At 46.1% G+C, this 19,945-nt stretch overlaps 1 protein-coding gene across 3 annotated transcripts in view; it reads right to left on the reverse strand.

Annotated features, from left to right (window-relative positions):
• Window positions 1-19,945, reverse strand: part of PHF14 (PHD finger protein 14) — a 2,413,061-nt gene that overhangs the window by 2,252,838 nt on the left and 140,278 nt on the right. The window lies entirely within an intron of this gene.

Consider the following 19,945-nt stretch of genomic DNA (forward strand, 5'->3'; position numbering starts at 1 on the left):
CCCCGAGTGTGCGAGTTGTCGGGTTAAGGGCTAGATGTGCGGGTGCCTGAGATCCAGGGATGGAGCTGGGCAACAGTCGGGAGGGTTGGGGAATAGTGTAGGGGTAGATACTGTGTTTGGGCAAGTTGGGGAAGGGGATGGGAAAAGGGAGGCAGGGGCGGGGTTGGGGAGTTGTGTGTTTGCAGTTGGGGACCGAGCCTATACGAGTCTACACGCGGAAACAAATGTTTTGAATAAGAACTGCACCGGTAGGAGGGTGAGAAACGGATTGATAAAAAAATGGGAGAACTCAGAATTGCTACGTGGAAAGTAAGATGGCTCAATAGCTACCTGAAGAGGAACAAGTTTATGATGTACCTGGGCAGACCAAAAATAGATATAGCATTGATACAGGAAACACACCTCACGCGCGACAAGTTAGAAGTGATACGGAAAAAATGGAGGGGAACTGTGGTTGGACGCCACGTATTCGGCCTATGCCAGAGGAGTGATCACATGGGTGGCGCCACATGTCCCTTTCCAGCTGCTACAATCCACAGTGGCAGAGGACGGAAGGATGGTAATGATAAGAGGGCTGGTAGAAAAAAGAGAAATACATATTATTAATACATATGCCCCGAACCAAGATACAGCGGCGTATTTTAGGTATCTGTATAGTAAGATGGGTAGGTGCCTGGGGGGGAGGGGGAGGCGGTGGTCTGGGGAGGAGACTAATTGCGCGCTGAATCCTGCAAGTGGTTTCAACCCAGCACTCCACCTAAGTCAATGCCTAGCGTGTGATGCCCAGCTGGAAACCTTAATTATATATTTTTATGTCTAAAGTTATTTTATTTCTGAACGATGTACCCTTATATCACGCCCCTCTCTTTGAATCCCCCCGGTCAAGAAGTAGGTTGTTTTGCAAAGTTAAAAGATTTATTTGATGGATTTGAACAAGATATATATCACACTTATGAATTTGAACAATATCTAGATATCACACTATTAATATTTATACAATGATCGGTATTGGGTGATATTACAACAATCAATCTCTAATCAGTATGAGTAGGAGTATGGATGGGAAGAATAATGTAGCATAGAATCAAACTTTGTGTGGGTTCAATGCAATGATAGGAAATTAATGCAGCACAGAAATAATACTTCTGTGTGTTCAGTCAAATGCAATGTAATCACTCTTTCCCCCTGATACTACTCAATCCCCCCCAATATGCAATATAGAGATGGAAGGAGAGAAAACAGGTTTCAGGAATAAACACTCTACAAATGCAGTTTCAATCCCAATTCCCCCCAGCAAGCTTGGAGAAACAGGAATGATTTCAAACAGGTCAATTGCTTTCATATGTGGCTTGTAATGAATGGGAAAAATGCTAAAAATGGAAGTAATTCCCTAAATGTGATTCAAAACTAGTGGGAGCCGCTTTGGATAGCTTCAAGTAAACACTAGCAATGATGGTTGAATAACTAGCAGATAGGAAACTGAATTCAGAGGTTGAATGCAAGAAATAGCTATTTTACATGTGGTGAAATTGAGCCAAATGCGGATTTGCAGCAAACTTTTCAGCGTGCGAGAAATGAGACTACAGAAAAACTATAAGGAGTTGGAAAGCTGAGGATGTTAGCATCAATCTGACACGCAAATTTTGTTTCTAGCATGTACGGTTCAAAAGTTACATCAGTTTTAGTAGAGGTCGATTTTTCTCACAAAGAGTCAATATTTCAAATGAAAGATGCGCTTTTGAATCTACCAACAGATATTCTTTACACTAAGGGAGGCTATGAAGATGCAAGATACCCAACGGACAGCCACCAGAACAGCAGCGCCTCCGCTCTGACTTTTGCCCGCCAAGACACTTGTCCTTCTTCAACAAAAATATTAGCGCAAAGATGATATTATCACTACAATTAACAAAGGACTATATGGGTAAGGGAAAGATTCAGAAAAGACAAAAGAGATTCTACGATGCAGTTCTGGATAGGTTAGAATGGTTTTGGGATTGGATTACTTAAGGGTAAGAGATTGGCTATGGACGATTCTATGCTAAATACTCATAACTATCGTTTTGGAATAGGCCCGTCAAAGATCTGGTCAAGGGTTTTGGACTGGAATCTGTGCCACCTGACAGGATTCAGGCACTTGGTTCTGCACTCAGCAAGGCACTCTGGTCTCTGCACAGCCTCTATTTCTGGATCTGACGGGTTGGTTCTGGAGTTTACAGCTATCTGGTTTCAGCTCTGCTCTACTGGTTTGGATCGCTGGGTTCTGGCAAGAGTTCTTGGCAAGAAGCAGAAAACAGCACAGCCAGGCTGTTCAATTTTGGTGTGTGCCTTGGAAGTCTGGGGTGAAAATCAGGTTGCAAGATTTTAAAGGCCAAGCTGAGAAGGGTTCAGCTTTAGAATTAGGCCTTCTGCTTTCAGAGTTCTGGAGTCTTGATCTGGGTTCTCCTGCAGAGTAAATCAGTTGATGGGTGAATGTGTGTGTCTCTAGGTCCTCAACAGTCCCTATTAATATATTTTCCAAAGGGGTGGGTAGGCGGATTATACGAAACCCACCCTCTAGGGATCCGATTGGTCAGAGTATTTCTCCTTTCCTGATTTGAGAAAGAAATCTAGTGTCATAGTGATGTTGCAATTTACAATCCAGGGACAAACCTCCCCTTTGCTTCTACACAGAAAACCTGTTTTTCATAGAAAGCATATCTACAATATCACCAACTTTCTAATAATACATATCCACATCACATATTTAATAAAGCACGTCTCCGTCCGAGTCCCATCTTCTTCAGCGTTTTGGTTCCGAACTGACAGTTTTTCGCTCTTTTGGTTGGTTACCCAGTGTCAGATCTGTACACATTTTTCCACATACATGCGCAAGACATCTGGGCATAATCCTGTAAACTTTCATATTCCTAGCATGATCACAACTGCTACAATATCAACATTTTTGTAGTCCGGTCTGTGAATATCTCACAGGGTTCAGAGTAGTTTCAAATTGTGAGCGGCCTTTTTATATTAACAACCTATAAAACACCGATTTTTCCAAGTTTTACACAGTCTTCCATGAGTCTTTTTCCAAAAACATATTTCCTTGAAGTTTCGGATAGACGTATCAGTCTAGCTACGCCTCCAAGGTTTGGCTGGGCCAGAGCAACCTGAGCCTCTCTTCCTTAGCAGTTGGTTTCTATTGATGCCTGAATTTGCATTTCTTTTCAGTCAAGGGAGCCTTTTGTCCCTACTCAGAGCAACAGGCCAAAATCTCCTCCCACATCCCTTAACAACTCAATGCCAGTTCCTTAGCAGAGAGCAGGCGGAAAAATCCTTTGTTTGGTGAGAAGCTGGGGAATGTCTTTGAAGTCCAGTGTAGCTGCCATTAGTTCACTTTAAAACACTGTTTAAAAATGCGCTTTTCTAAAATACAATTTACATTTTCTACAAATATCCACACAAATCTCTTCATTCCAGTCTTTTTAAAACATAGAAATTGAATTGTAGCAACCCATATGGCTTTTGATGGCAAGTCCCTTCTTTTCTACAATTTGATTTTAGACACAAGTTTTAAACTGACAGTATAAGTAATGAGAGCTCCTGACAAAGGCGAGTGGTGGTACTGCGCCCATTTCTGACATTTTTCCCATGCAAGCACCTTTTGAATGTGGATTCTTTTATGATGAAAGGTGTTTCTCCTGACATTGTGCTTATGGGGGTTCCTTAAATAAGGTGGTGGTGAACACCCCACAAGGATGTTGGATCTTCTCTGTTGTTTGAGAATCATTATTTTGCAAATTTAACAGCCAAGGAAAAACGGATTTTAGGCACTTCTGGGTTTTCCTTGGGATGTAGCACTGCCTTTTCACGCAGTTTTATTTTCTCTGTGGGCAGCCCAATGATAGGTTTTGGCAGTGTAGTGTGGTCTCCTGTTTTACCACCGACATAGGCAAAATGGATTGGCGGCCTATTTTTCAGGTTTCCCTGCGCACTCCTCACAGATTTTTTGTGCACATAAGGCTTTTCCGCGGCCGTTCTGTTTTTGAAGAAAGCAGCACACAGTGATGTTGTAGGGCATAGACTAGTGGGTCAGAACATCCCACAATCCGAGAATCGATAGATCGGATAATAAAATAGATAGACCTGCCCCAGCGGCCAGAGCGCTGCAGACAGTGCTGATGGACCTGGGGTTTGAAGATGCATGGAGAGCGCAACATATGCTAGAGAGTATACTCCCATTTCTCAACCCCACAAAATGTGCACGCTAGGCTGGATTACATGTTTGTCACGCATGAACTAATGTTGGAGGCAACACTTACAGAATACAAAGGGAGGGTCTTATCGGACCACTCACCGTTGATACTGGATGGCAATATCAGCCCCCGAGAACAAGGATACCGACTTGGCGCCTCTGTGCTGAAGCGCTGAGAGATACTGTATTTAGAGAAAAGCTAAGAGACGACATAGTAAGCTATTTTGAAATTAATACTGGTAGTGTTGAATCCGCTGGTACGCTGTGGGAGGCCTTTAAAGTAGTAGTAGGGGGGATGGCCATAGCGAAATCCAAAGGGCTGCAAGGGGGGATAGTGGCAGAACTACAAGAGGCTGAGAACGATCTGGAGAAGTGCTGGGACGGGGTGGTACCACTGAGGCAGAGAATGTAGAGATACTTGGGCTACAGAAAAAATGTTTGGGATGCTGGGAGAGACTGTGTAATCTGAATTATAAGAAGTACGTAGAGAGATTGCAAGCAGGAGGGGATAAACCAAGAAGAATGCTGGCATGGCTCTATAAAAATGAAACCCCCAGACCCACAATCAGGACAATTGCGAGAGATGACAGGAGTACAGTGGATACCCAAGAAGGGGTTAATCAAGAATTTGTAGAATATTATCGAACCCTGTATGGCGATAAAGTAGGGAGTGATCATGGGAGAATAAATTAAATGCTAGAAGATATAGGGCTGCCACAGATTAGTTCGGAAGAACAAGAAGAGCTAGACGCCCCGATCACCCTGGAAGCTTTAGAGGAGGTAGTGGTGCAGTTACCCACAAACAAGACCCCGGGAGCTGATGGACAAGGTGCTTCCCCTGCTGTTGGCAATGCTAAACGAGGTGTATGACAAGGGTAGGCTCACAGAGTTCCTGCGAGAGGCGATAATTATACCACTCCCGAAACCTAATAAGCCTGCCAAGGAATATGGATCATATAGACCATTGTCAATGCTAAATCAGGATAGCAAAATACTCACAGCGGTTCCAGTAAGCAGGATGAGAAGAATCATCACCAAACTCATACACCCTGACCAGACTGGGTACGTCCCAGGCAGAAATATTACGAATAACCATAGGCGGCTCCATCGAGTCATTTGAGTATGCGAATGAAGGAGAGATGGCATGCGAATGAAGGAGAGATGGCAATCGTATCACTGGACGCAATAAAAGCATTTGATTCAGTAAAATGGCCCTGGATGATGGCTGCCTTGACCAGCTATGGGATAGGGCCGGGGTACCTTAGATGGGTCCAATTGTTATATAGGGCGCCTCTAGTCAGGGTGAAAACAGGAGCGATAATCTCAGAGAGGTGGCAGCTTAGCAGGGGCACTAGACAGGGTTGCCCATGGTCCCCAATGTTATATATTTTAGATCTAGAGCCACTAGCAATATACAGTATAATGAGATCAGTATCACCATTAAAGCAGAGCCATATTCAATTTACCTGTATGCAGACGACAAACTGCTGTACTTGAAATACCCTGAAGAAAACCTCCAATACGTGCTAGAGGTGATGGAACAATTCGCATCCCTGTCCGGCATAGCAGTAAATCCTAAAAAGTCATGCGTGTTCCTGCTGGGCAGATATAAGGGGACCCCACTAGATCACTTGCCTGTATTGCCAATACCGCGGGAGGTGGACACATTTAGGTACCTTGGAATAGACATCTGCCATACGGTGAAGGCAGAGCACCTGCATAACACAGAGAGGGCGGTTAAGAGTATCGAAAGTAGCATGAAGTTCTGGGTGAAGCTTCCTTTGGCGATGATGGGGAGAGGGGCAATGTTGAAAATGGTGGTCCTGCCGAGACTATTGCACTACTTTAGAAATATACCGCATCTGATCCCAAAAGCATATGTAGAGATTTCCTATGGAGTGGGACTACAAATAGAATAGCCCTCTGGAAGCTACAAAATATGCATGAGAAAGGAGGGATAAAACTGCCAAACTACGAGATCTATTACTTAGCGAGTCAATTACAATATGTAGCAAAATGGTTATCGGAAAACTCGACCTCGGAATCTAGGCTTTTTAGATCAGAATGCGCACCATTTTTTTTTTTTTTTACAAGAAATGATGTTGCTGCCCAGAGCGAATATGAAAGAGTGCCCGAAAATGATGTTGCTGGGATGGGACATATGACACAGGGCATGTCGGGTAATGGAGGGCCCTTCCCCATGCTCCCCGCAGGTGCCACTTGTGGCACTGGTGGGAAAAGACGCCCAACTAATGAATAAGATCAGGAAGCACTGGGAACCAGTTGGGATAGCAACGCTGGGTGATGTATGGCAAGAGGGGAAGATTATAGATATTGAGACTTTGGTAGAGGAAACCGGATTACACAGGGGACGGTATATTACATACCACAGGGTGGTGCGGCGGGTTAAAGAAACTTGGTCAGAGAATACTGGAAAGCCAACCGGCTGCCACCCTAGAGGTTATATACGACATGGCAGAGGGAGGACATGAGATATCCAGACTATATGAGATGATTATGTCTAAAGTGGGAAAGAACCAATGAGATTACGACAGGAATGGGAAGAAGAGGTGGGCACCCCTATGACAGATGGGATGTGGGAGAGAGCCCAAAGATATCATAAGAAGGTGTCAAGAAACGCTAGGTTGCAGCAGATACAGCTGTATATCACCCACAGAGCTTACATGACGGCCCAAAGAATAGCTAAATTTGCAAATGCAGGGCAGCAAGCATGCCCTAAATGTAGCGAGAATAATGCTGGGATGGGGCACATGTTCTGGGCGTGCCCAGTGATTGAAGGTTTCTGGGGGGGAGTGGCAGATAGGCTAAACACAAAAGGGGTTAAGCTAATGATAGAATCGGCGTGGGTGTGCCTGATAGGAGGGTTCCCCAGACCATGTAAATCGAAGCACGTCAGTAAACGTAATGACTTGGCGTATATACTTGCGAAACGTAGAGTTGCTATGAATTGGAAGGCATGCCATGGTCCGATAGTAGAAGTGTGGTGGAAAGATCTACAAAAGTGGTCAGAAGCTGAAACCGCAGTATGGCAGGAGGCAAGTAACTCGGGTGGGGTGGAGGAAGCAGAAACCTCGATAGCTTGGAAGCATTTAGTAGCTACGATATTTGGGCCCACACATGATGGGTCGCGTGATCGCGACTCATTAGAGAATTCAGATGAAGGACTCCACCTGCAAGGTGCAGGAACAGAAGGTGTGGAAGTATAGGCTCGGGAGGCAGGTGGGCAGAGGGAGCATTATTGAAGAAAAGCAATATTGTAATAATGTTAACTGTACTGCCAGTTTGGTTGTATTGTTAAAAAATAATAAAAAATTGTTTAAAAAAAAGTTATGTTCACCAGTTTTAAAAAATGGCATCAAATCAAGTTATATAGCAAACAGGGTAAGCTAATGTAAAAACGAAAAACCACGGGCAAGCCGTTGGAATCCTTTTAACCGTTAACAGGATGAACACAGTATCAAAAAAACAACGGTGTTATAGGAAAAAGTGACTCAAAATGGGTCTATAAGTGGGAGAACAATTGTGTGGAAACACTCCACCAGAGTGGAGAGGAGGGCGGGGGGGAGGGATGGGGTCAGGGAGGAAAAAACCCTCAACGTACCTGTCCCTAAAGAAAGATGCCCTGTCCTTGGAGGGAGTGCCTATCTCTGGGTTGCATGTGTGCTGGCGCCTGTCTGACAGAAATAGAGGAGAGGGCTGGCCCTAGTCTACTAAACTGGTGACTTGCGTGAAAATTCAAAGCACATTTAAACGCACAAAGAGTAAAGATTTTTTATTCCATCTTCAATATCGTAGAAAACTCCAATGTTACAGGCGATTCCAATTTCGTTTTTTCATTCAGCAAAGTCCAGAACTGTGGATTCGATTCTGTGGCTGGCTGGATGTTGTTGAAAAGACCTAGGAAGAGGTCAACTGTCTGTTATTTCTTCTCTTGTATCAATTTTAATATTTGCCCATAGGTTGCATGAGGAGGAATTCCTAGCAGTTTGAATGTTGAAAAAGCCTGGGAACAGGGAAATGTAAAACGGCCATGGGGACTTGGGGTGTAGAAAAGGCTCTTCTAAAAATACACACTTTCACCATGAGTGTGCGTGAAAACAATTGTATGGAGCAATATCCTTCTCTTCTTATTGGGGATATTTGTCATAGGTCATGAGAGCCCTCATGACCTCTGGGGTCAACCGGTTTCAATGGCATATATAGCTGCAGCGATCGTCAGGACCGAGATTCAAAGATGTGACCAAATCCGGAAGTTCAGAGTGGCTGAACTGGATCGGACGTCTCCTGCAGGGGTAGAAGAGGGGGGGGGGGCATGAAGAAACAAAAGCAAATTAGGGGGACGTAGGCACAAGGAAATGGCCTTACGGAAGTAGGGAAGTCTAACCACTCTGAAGCAGTGTGGAAATAAGTTAAACCAAAACAATTGTTCAAGGTACTACAGGAGAATATAGGTGCCCAGTCACCGGTGCGCAAAAATCCATCATTGGGGGTATGGGTGGGGTGGGCTGGAGAAGGGGGGCGAGTGCTGGGTCCCCACTCCCTTATGAGCAACATGCTGACGATGGGGAGAAGTAAAAGATAAATACCTCTGTACCAAAAAACGATTGGCGGAGGGGGTACTCCGATCAGGTGCTGGCAAGCAACACTAAGTAAAGAGGGTACAAGAAACAATGGTTGTCAAAAAGGTTCAAGTGAGGGCAGCATCAAGGCAGGGGGCAAACCGAATGAAAACAGCTTGAGTACGGTGCATACCTGAATAAAGGATGTCTGCAGGAGCCTCAGCGGTTACTCCGAGTGCTCACGAGCGGTGTACAGCTTCGAAATGCATGAAAACATTGGAGTTTTCTACGATATTGAAGATGGAATAAAAAATCTTTACTCTTTGTGGATTTAAATGAATTTTCACGCAAGTCACCAGTTTAGTAGACTAGGGCCAGCCCTCTCCTTTTTCTGTCAGACAGGTTCCAGCACACATGCTACCCAGGGATAGGCACTCCCTCCAAGGACAGGGTATCTTTCTTTAGGGACAAGTACGTCGAGGGATTTTTTCCTCCCGGACCCCACCCCACCCCATCCCCTCCTCCCCCAAAGCTGTATTATAGTGGACTGTCATAATACAGCTTTCAAGGGACTAGTTAGATAAGCATTTTTAAACGGCAGTATTAAAAACTGCCTTATCAGGTCACCATATTTCTTGCAAAATAGCAAAAAGTGCATAATGGGCTCCATGCTCCGATTACAAAGTGCTCAACTTTTCGAGCTTTGGCATTTTCAGCCACTTGTGAATTTGACAATCTGAAGGGTGCCAATTACAAGTTCCAAGAACAGAGTACGTGCGTAGGCAGGTGTTAACAGGTCCAGATCTGCTTTGTATGCGCTGTTCAATTTTAAAAAGACAAATAATTCAGGCCTAGCTTTCATTTAAAGCAATCATTACGGAGTTGTTCATAATTTTCCTGCCATATTGCATGCCTCACTTCCTCTCTCGTACGGTTGGATATATTTCTGTGTTGTCCCAAATGGCATCTAAGCCCAAACATTTCAATTTTTTCCTAACATGCTTTGCCCTTGGCAATGATCCCCCACCTTGTGTACTTGGCAGAGCTGCAATTGCCTTTTGATACCTTGTTAGGACTGGGGATGCCCAGGGTCTGCTCCAATAAAAAATTGGTTTCCAGGCTAACTGATCATTGATGGGTTCAAAGCCACACTCACTCTGCAAGGGTACATTCGGGAAGATATTCGGGAGGTGCTAAAGCATTGGTTAAAATGTGGTCTAAAGTTGGTGGCTGTTAGTATAACCCCATAGTTCTCGATACAGGGCAGCTGGCACAGACTGGATATTATAAATGCTTATGGCCGGGGAGACTGTCCTCTCACCATGATTGACAACACATTTTCTGATACCTCCACGGTTTCTATCAAGGATGACCTGCGATTTGTTCATTTGGGGTGACCATGAACCACCTTCGGTGAATCTAAGCCCCAAAAAGTCATCCTAAGGTACTTGTTCCAGCTCAGCCCCCTCCATTTCCATATGATGTAGTTTGGTTTTTCCTGGGGTAAATGCCATTACTTTTGCTTTGGGCTTGTTCAACACCAGACGCAATCAAGAGCAATTGGAAACAAAACATGTTTGGCTGTGCCTAATGCCCATTGGGGAAGTAGCCAACAGTACGGCACTGTCACAAAAAATAGTCCCAGGATGGTATCGATGCTGGGTTTCAGAGGGCCCACGGATCAGGATTACTGCTTGTACACTCAGCCAATAAGGATTACGTCATTAATAAAAATGAAGAACAGAAGTGGAGCAAGGACGCAGCCTTATCTACCTTGAACACCCCTATCTACCTTGAACTTTTCAGTGCACTCTCCTACTGTCCCCCACCTTACCACTGCAATTTTGTTTACTGTACAGTTGCAGAATTGTGGTTATCAATTCTACGGGAGCACCCAGTTTCATCAGCATCTGCCAGAGTTGGAATTTAGGGGCGAAATTCCAGCGTAGACCCACATCTTCTTTAGTACTGAATTCTTTTGAAGTACCAAGGACAGTCGAAAACACTGATCTATAGTGCATATGCCTTTTCGAAAGCCCACCTGTAAGTGGGAGATCAGATCGTTTGAATTCACCCAATCGTGCCACTGGTTTAGAACCACCTTAGCATATACTTTTCCTATCGCATCCACCAATGAAATGGGGCTATAATTACTAGGCATTCCTTTGTCACCTTTTTTCTGGATAGGCACGATCTGTGCCTTTCGTCTGGAATCCGGGACTTTGTTTCTTTTAGCAACTGACAAACAGTTTTAACAAAACCGGAGCCCAAACATCTGGCCCATCTTTCAACACATCCACAGGGAATGCCGTTAGGAGCAGGGGCTTTATGGCTTTTGGCACTTTGGATTGCACACTTCACCTCTGCCAAGGTTAGGACAATGGTGGAAAGGGCAATCGCCGGACCTTCCACCCTATCCTCCACTTCAGTTGCATCCCCATGGTCCCGATCACATTTATACAACCCAGAGTAGTAGGTTAACCAGTCCTCTGGTGGGACAAGGGAGTGAAGTCCGTTGTCATGCCTTCCCTTTTTATCCGAAACTAAGGACCAAAAGGTCTTAGAGTCTCCCATTACAGCTACCTCCTGTAGTTCTTCCCACTTAAGTTTTAAAAAGCCTTCTTTTTTCTCCCGTATTATTTTGTATGAGGTTCTGCGTAAAGGCATTTCCTCCTTGTTTAATTTACCATCATTGGCTAGGCAATGGAGCAAGGCTTTCTTGGACGTCCTACACTCCTTGTCAAACCAACTACAGCTGTCTTTCTCCTTCCGTTTTATTCCTTTTATTGGCTTAGTGAAAAAAGGTGCCAGGCCTACTACTAAATGGTCACATAGTGGCATAACCTCCCACTCCTCAGTTTTGGCATCACAAATGTGTGATATTTTAAACCTGCAGTCATCATGTGCTCCCATTTTACTACTCGTCTACCATTTCCCGAGATTACTAGGGGTTCAGTCGATTTCTGCTTAACTCCCAATTTGCTACCCAATCTTACCAGCTGGAGGGCTCCCATTCGTGGAGTGAGACCAAGATGTCCTACATGCCCTCAGATTTAGCCCATATATAGTTCGGGCTGTCTCCAGGGCACGTTTGGGGGCCTGTTCTGGGAGAGAATGTGTCTACCAAAGGCACATTCCCACTCGCGATCAACCTCATCCGACAGACTCTCCAGCCCACTTAGGGGTTCAAATTGGAGGTTAAATTCATCCTCCACCACAACGTGCAGCTTTTCAGATGGGATGAAGTCCCAGGATGTCATTAAATCCTGGAGTAATGTTATAGTCCCCATGGGGTTACTTCCATTTTGTCTATTATATAGGTTGAATACAATGAAAGTGTGCTCCTCTGTTTCTGGTTATAACCAGTTGTAGGTCAGTTGTACTGTGCTAACTTATATTGCCTACCCAACCCGAATCAATAGCAAGCAGAGTAAGAAGGCCCTCTGATGTTCTTCCACTGGGTCCTTTGTGTGCCAAAGTATTATACGCTTTATACACCTGGATCTCGATCTTGAACAGGGGCCAAGTTTCCTGGATACAGGGAATCTCACAATCATCTATCAGATCAAGCCATCCTGGGTCCTTTCGGTGCCTCCCAATCCGCACAACACTCCAGTAGAGAATCTTTATTCCCCTTGGCTTTTCCGGAACCACCAGGGTGGGAGCAGCCGGGACTAAGGAGGGAGGGAGTCAATCAACCCACTCCAGGTGTACCTCCCCAGGAGGCTGACCAACTCGCCTCCCCCCAGATCTTATTAAGTCCAAGGCTCCCTGAGCTCCCTCCTGTTGCCCACCAAAGGGGGGGTTGGTCTGAGTGAAATAAATGATCCCATAGGAGGATATGATCTAGCTTCAACAGCTAAAAGCCCCTGTACTAGAGCTTCATTCGTTAACACTAATTGGATAGTCGCCTTGGCCCTTTGGCATTGTGCACCTCTAGTAAAATTAACCATGTCTTCTCTTATGACCAAGGTGCACCCTCTTATGTGATTTATTGAATGGATACTCTTGTTCGTCAGAGTGTCTTCGGTCTCATAGGATCCTGCCCTCAATCTCGGGCAATTGCACGTATAAATTGTTACCCTCCTGTCGACCCCGAGCTGTACCCTATTGGAATCATTACTCAGGTATTGACAGCTGGCATTGGGTGGCAAATATTGCCCACTATTGTGATAACCATGTTGTGAAGGTAAATACGGATTGGTAGGGTCCACGGTTTATAGTCATAAAATCGAATGACATTATGTCGAAAGTCTTAATGTCGAAAAAAAAAAGTCGAGAAAAAAAACAAAAAAAAAACAAAAAAACCCAAAATTGTTTAATTGATTTTTGTTCGGAATGGGGAGGTTCCCCCCAAACCACCTTTTTTATTTTTTTTTGTGTTTCACCCTTTTTTTTTTACTCCCGGAACCCAAAATAAACACAATGAAAAAAAATAAAACATTCGATTTTCTTTTCCCTACTTTTATTTTTCTTCAACATTATGTCTTTTGACAATGTTTTCGACTTTTTGACTGCACACCAGGGTCCACATTAGGTTTTATCCGGTGAATGTCATTCACTCTTCTCGCAATCTCTAGGATCTCCTGCTTACGTTTCCTTTCACAGTCATTAACACATACACACAGTAGTGTTAGAATATGAGTGGGCCAAGTCTTTCACCAATACCCGTTGCTCTCCCTGCCCAATCAGGTTGCCAACCAGTTGAAAGGTGGGCTCCATGTAGAACTTGAATAGTTGGAGCCCCTGGTCAGCAACCACACTGACCAGATTAGCCACAACGTCTTTCAATTTACCAACCTCACCCAGAATTGTCATTAACATGTGATTTAGATTGTGACCACACCCACAGGTCCCTATTCAGTACTAGTCTTCCGATAGTTAGTTGGAGCTACCTAGATATATTTCCCTGGGGCTTGTTAGGGAGAATTCTCAGAAATGTGCTAATTCCCTCCACCTTAGAGACCCTCAGCAACTTTGCTGGATTTTGAGGACTTGATTTTTTTAACCTGGAGAGAGTGAGAGCCTTTTTCCCAATCTCTCATGTATTTTTATATGATTTGAACGCTGTTTCTTTTGGTTATGGAGTCTGACAAACTCCAAAGGCATCATCGTTTACATGGTGCACCTTCAGTGCAGTGACACAGGGAAGTCTTTCAGATTTCCCAAAGGTTTGATTACCTTCTCTGGGATAAACTACTGTTTCCCAGAGCAGTAATGTTAAATTGACTTTACTTACATTTGTAAACTTTCTATGCCCAGCGCACACACTATCTTACCATAGGGTGCTGGAGGGGTTACCGAGTATCCCCTTTTGTCTAGCTGCTCATGTAACATTTTTGTGTTACCCTTTCCTCACTGAATGGCTGGTCGCAGTGGTTTCGATTTAGCTACCGTGGTGTGCATTTACCGCAGGCTGCGTTCGCAGCTGCAGTAAAGCACCCAATGGTGCCATTTTTGTCAAAATGGCCCCGGTTGTCTTTTTTCGCCATTTCTTTGTGGAAATGTCCTTCTTGAGACTTACTCTGCGTGCCAAACCAGGTTTGGTCCCATTGTTCGCATTGCCTTTGGCAGGATTCACAAGTGAAGCCCGCCTCTGGCTCCAGGGTGTCTGGGGTAGACAGGAAGTGAGGGAGGTGCCCGAAACCCCCTGTGCTTTTCTCCTAGGAGACCCGAATGCACTCTGTGGCGATTGGCCGGCTGACTGTCCGGCAAGGACTGCCACCCTGCTGTGTGACTCACAGCTAGGCTGGAATGAACGGTAGAGAACTGAATAAAAGGCTAGTCTTTGGCTTGGAAGGCAGAGTCGATCACTGGACGAAGGAACCGAAGAAGAACTTCAAGAGGACGCTTGCTGCAACTCCTGGACCGTTGGTTTGCCTGGTGAAGCCCTGCTGCTGTGCTGAAACCTCAAATTCGTATTGACAGAGAAGCCCATGAAAGGACGATTTCTCCCTTTGAGTTGATGGGACCAATCAACTCCAAAGAAAGCCCCCTGGACATCCATCTCGGAGCTGGTTGAATTTCCACAGAGTTGCTGCTGGAAACCGTATAGCCAGGGAGAGGAACACCAGATTGTGTGCGTTGCTTTTAAGATCCTCCAGACTGCCAGGAAGCAGGACTGACCGAGCCTGAGCCCCCTCAGAGTGCGGGACCCCAGAAGCAAGGACAGTCCATCTCGACAGCACGGAACCGCAGTGTTGCTATTTGCTGTAGACGCGAGGAGCTGAAACATTGAACAGCCACTGAAAGTGACGTTTGCCGGTTGCAAGTTATGACCGTCCAAGTGCAGTGCAGGAGTCCCCCAACGTCCTCCCTCTTGTCCCCATGACTGAGGCCAAGGAACAGTGAGATCTGCAGAGCTGCACAGGAACAGGAGTCATCTGCTCCATCTTTTCTTCATTTTAAAGGTACTGTACAAAGTCTAAGAGAACTTACCTCTTGCTCTAGAATTGCTTGCATCTTCTACTACTCACAAGTCTAATCAGTTTGTGGCCCTACATTTGATTCTTCTTTTCTTCAAAGACTTCTAAAACATTATGCAAAGACTTTTCCATTAACCTACCAGAAGTGCTTCATCCTATATAAGACTTTTGGCCACTGACTTGTTTCTGATCTGTCTTTCTTAGTAGTAACCAATCACTGGTCTCTGGGTCATACTGCCCCCAGCTAATGACTGCCCTCTCCCTAAGCCCCTCCCCTGGCAGCCATCCTCAGATTTGGTAGCACGTAATGTGGCAGTAGGACCTAGTGAAGAGCTGCAGAGGGGAAGGAGGGAGGGTTCGCATGTGAATCCATGCCAGACCCATGCTGGAGAGCAACAGTTACAGGTAAGTAACTTGTTCCGTCTCCAGCACAGGGTCTGGCATGGATTCACATGCTCATGAATATAAGAATACATAGCAGTACACACATGCACAACCACGGGAGGTGGCAAGGCTCAACATTAAGCATTACAACAACTCAACATTAAGCAACTCTTACCTCCTCACCAGGCCCACCTTCAGGCGAACAGGTTGCGCAGCACTGCTTGGCCAACTCTGGACTCCTCCCTGGAATTCCAGTCTACGCAGTAGGATCTCATGAAGGTGTGCGTCGACCTCCATGTAGTAGCCCTGCAGATGTCCAGCAGGGGCACACCAGATAGGAACGCCGTGGTAGCAGCGATCGCTCTGGTCCAATGGGCTCTCGGACAGCCGGGCTACGGTCGGATTGCCAACCAGTGACAGTGCATGATGCAGTCAAAGAGCCATATGGAAATGGAAGCCTTCGAGAGGGCCTTCCCTTGGTTCACAGTTCCAAAGTTCACAAACAACTGTGACGTCTTCCGAAAACTCTTTGTGCGGTCCACATAGAACTTCAGCGCTCTAGCTACATCCAGCGAGTGCAAAGTCCTCTCGGCCGGCAACGAAGGCGACGGGAAGAAAACACCAAGGGCTCGTTGAGGTGGAAATCCGACGGCACCTTGGGCATGAAGGAGGGGTGCATCTTCAGACCCACCCTCGTCTTGTGTAAAGTCAAGTACGGAGGCTTGCAGGAGAGGGCCTGGATCTCTCCCACTCGTCGTGCGGAGGTGATGGCCACAAGAAACGCTGTTTTACACGTTAAGTATTTCAACTGGGCCGAATGAAGAGGCTCGAATGGCGGCCCCATGAGCCTGCTCAGCACCACGTTGAGCTCCCACGCCGGGGCCAGAACCTTCACCGGCAGGAATGTACGGAACAGTCCTTTCATGAACTCCTTCACCAGGAGATGGGACCACAGAGAGGATTGCCCAGGAGTTCTGGTGTAGCGGGAAATCGCCGCGAGATGTATCTTGATGGCGGCATGAGCTAGCTCCTCTTTGGCCAGCGATAGCAGGTACGGCAGCACTCTCGGGCCGTAATCCGTAGGGGGTTAATCTTCTGTGCGCGGCACCAGACAGAGAACCTCTTCCATTTGTGTCGGTAGCACTTGAGAGTTGCCGCCCTGGCCTTTGCAAGCACCTCCTTGCAGTCCGCCGGGATATCGTACCCTCCAAACTCCAGTGCTGCAGGAGCCAGGCCTTCAAGTTCAGCGACTCAGGGTCGTCATGGAGGAAGGCACCTCCTTCCCTGGAAAGAAGATCCGAGTCCGTCGACAATTTGACTGGGGGGGGGGACGCTGACAAGTCCAGGAGGTCCAGGAACCAGATCTGCCTCGGCCACGCCGGCGCGACGAGGATCATCCTGCACCGGGACCTCTTGAGTTGGTTGATGAGTCGCAGCAGCAACGGGGGGAACACATACAGGAACAGGCCGTCCCAGGGGAACGAGAAAGCATTGCCCATGCTCCTCGGCTGGGGAAACCTGCTGGCGAAACTCTGGCACTTGGAGTTCATCGCCGTCGCGAACAGGTTGATCTGGGGTTTGCCCCATCGTTGGAAGAGTCGATCCGCTTGATCCCGACGCAGCTCCCACTCGTGAGTCGGCGATGGTGTTCTTCATTCGTGCCAGATGGAAGGGCACCAGAAACATCCCCTGGGCGACGGCCCAATGCCACAGATCCTGGGTCTCCTAGGATAGGGCTGGGGATCTGGTGCCTCCCTGCTTCCGGATGTAGAACATCGTGGTGGTGTTGTCGGTGAAGACCCTCACCACCTTGTCCTTGAGGGACAGAAGGAACGACCTGAGGGTGCAGAACACGGCTCGGAGCTCCAGGATGTTGATGTGGAGTAACCTCTCCTCCGGGAGCCAAAGGCCTCTTGCGTGGAGATCCCCGGTGTGCGCTCCCCATCCCTCCAGTCTCCTGATGTGCCGGGGTCTGAAAGTCCTTGACCGCCACGAGATGCATGCGGATGCCCCACCATCGAATCACTTGGCGGAAAGCCTCGCTGAGCGGGATCCTGTCTTTGAAGCTGCCCGTCGCTTGAATCCAACGGGCATCGAGGAACTCTTGTAGAGGACGCATCTGTAGCCTGCACAGGCGCACCAGGTAGATGCATGAGGACATCATTCCGAGCATGGACTTGATGTATCTGATACTGATTTTTTCTTTACCGAGGATTCCCAGCCTGACGACAGGGAATATTCATGAGCATGTGAATCCATGCCAGACCCCATGCTGGAGAAATTAATGTCCCCAGAACCCTAGCAATTGAAGTCACCCGAGGGTGTAGGTAGTGTCTGAGAGCCATGCCAAAAGGGCATCTACTGATTTTGAGATATTAAGAGTGTATATTTCATGAAGTGTATTTGAGTGTTACTATTATATTGCTACCTTCGGAAGAAGGCTTATTCCAACTGACTGATAAATAATTGTTTATTCAAGAAACCTTGAGTGTAAGAGTTTATTTGAATACTTGTAACTGTAAATCTCTAACTCCACTACAGCTCCCATTGACCCCCCCCTTGAGATAAGCCAGGATGCTCAACACACTACCAAAACTGCAGTACAAGCTTATACCAAAGGTTGGGTTTCCTATACCTGTAGTCAGAGTTGTTTGTAGTGTTCCCAGAAGGTAATGCATACAAACTTTGCCTAACAGGGCTAGTATCTCGCACTGTCAATTTGGCCACACCACCCTTTGTCAATAGTAATGGTTGATCGCAGGTTGGCTGTACTGCCAAACATGCTCTCCTTATCCATTTCTCCAGCCCTCCCCCGTTCCAATGACGGGGAGACTGTCGTGTAGGCTTATATCGGGTGCCCCTTGAACAGGGGCCAGATTGATCAAAACTAATTAGGTCCGCACAATCACCCATTTCATTAGTTTAATTTCTAATCATTGGCGGGTGTATGGGATGAGTATCAGGGGTTAACTCCTTATGATACTCCCTGGTAACGGATGGATTCTTTTCTTTTTAAATATGTATTTACAAAGCGCTGTAGCCCATAGGCATCGGAGCGCTATAAGAGAACATAGTAATAACATACAATACACAATCAAATAGAACTCTAAGTAAAACTCAGTCGAAATTCATCTCAGTGTAAACATTCTTAACAGGGAGTTTATAGCCCAAAGGTTCGTCCATTATGAGTTTTAGGTTCGACGAACTCTTAGGCAAATACTTGCAGATGCAAAGGAAAGTTATCGGGTTGCTGGCCCCACATCCTACCAAAACACAGTCCCAGTTTTCCTGAGTGCACCACTCATTTTCAAGTCTGAAAATCTAACCACTCTGGTCCAGTTCTTTGACGAAGCCAAGCCAAAACTTTATTCCTAAGTACCTCTCTCGGTTCTTTCCCAGATGGCTTCCCTAAGTTGGTAATAATAAAATTCCTGCCATCCATGCCAAAATCTTGTAGTGTCTTGTCCCAGAGTACCGGCATACATGGTTTTCTTACTCGAAAGTTCAGCGAAATGGATGAGAATGTACGGCCTTTCACAGGCCGACCCACATCAATTGGGCCTGGATTGGACTTCCTTACGTACACCAACGGTAGAGGAATAACGCCTCCAAAAGTCTCACACCTGCTTCCACGGGAGAAACAAAGTCTAACCATTGAAAGGGAGCCATTAACAGGGCTCATGTCTTCAGATATTAACTGTATTGGTTTGTGAGGTGAGATTTCTATAATCTTATCAATGGCAGAGCCCACTGACTTTAAATTGCTCCCTGGAACCAGATAGTTTTTGCCCTTGTCCAATGTCATTTGCAACTATACATTTGTCAAGGGGGTCCATGTCAGATTTTCTTGCATACTTAAATACCACTGTTCTATCACAATGATTACTAGGGCGACCAACACCCACATCTGCAGGCTCTATGGTGTCCGGGTCAACCAGCCCCTACTCTTAAATAACACAATTGGATGTACAGTTGTTAGGGGGGGCCAGAGCTATTTGAGGGGCCTCCGTTGAACTCCGGTATGGGTTCAAAACGTGTAAAAGCTCTTTTGGACCCAAGTCCTGATGAAGCAGGAGGATTCATGTGATCTACAAATGCGCCGATAAATTGTGAATGACAAGCTTTGTATGTGTACACCTGATGCAGGGAATTACTTTTTAGGACTGCTAGTAGCTTGTGACCTTTACGCCAGTTACATATAGTTATATATTGATTCTATTAGCTGACTGAAATGCAGTAAGTAGTGTTGGAAAACATCCTAGGCCGAGACATGCCGTCTACTTAAAAATTCCTAGTCACCGGGTATAACATACTGAATA

Source organism: Ambystoma mexicanum, chromosome 2q (genome assembly GCF_040938575.1).
Source record: "Ambystoma mexicanum isolate Mex_15411 chromosome 2q, UKY_AmexF1_1, whole genome shotgun sequence".
Classification (NCBI taxonomy): domain Eukaryota; kingdom Metazoa; phylum Chordata; class Amphibia; order Caudata; family Ambystomatidae; genus Ambystoma; species Ambystoma mexicanum.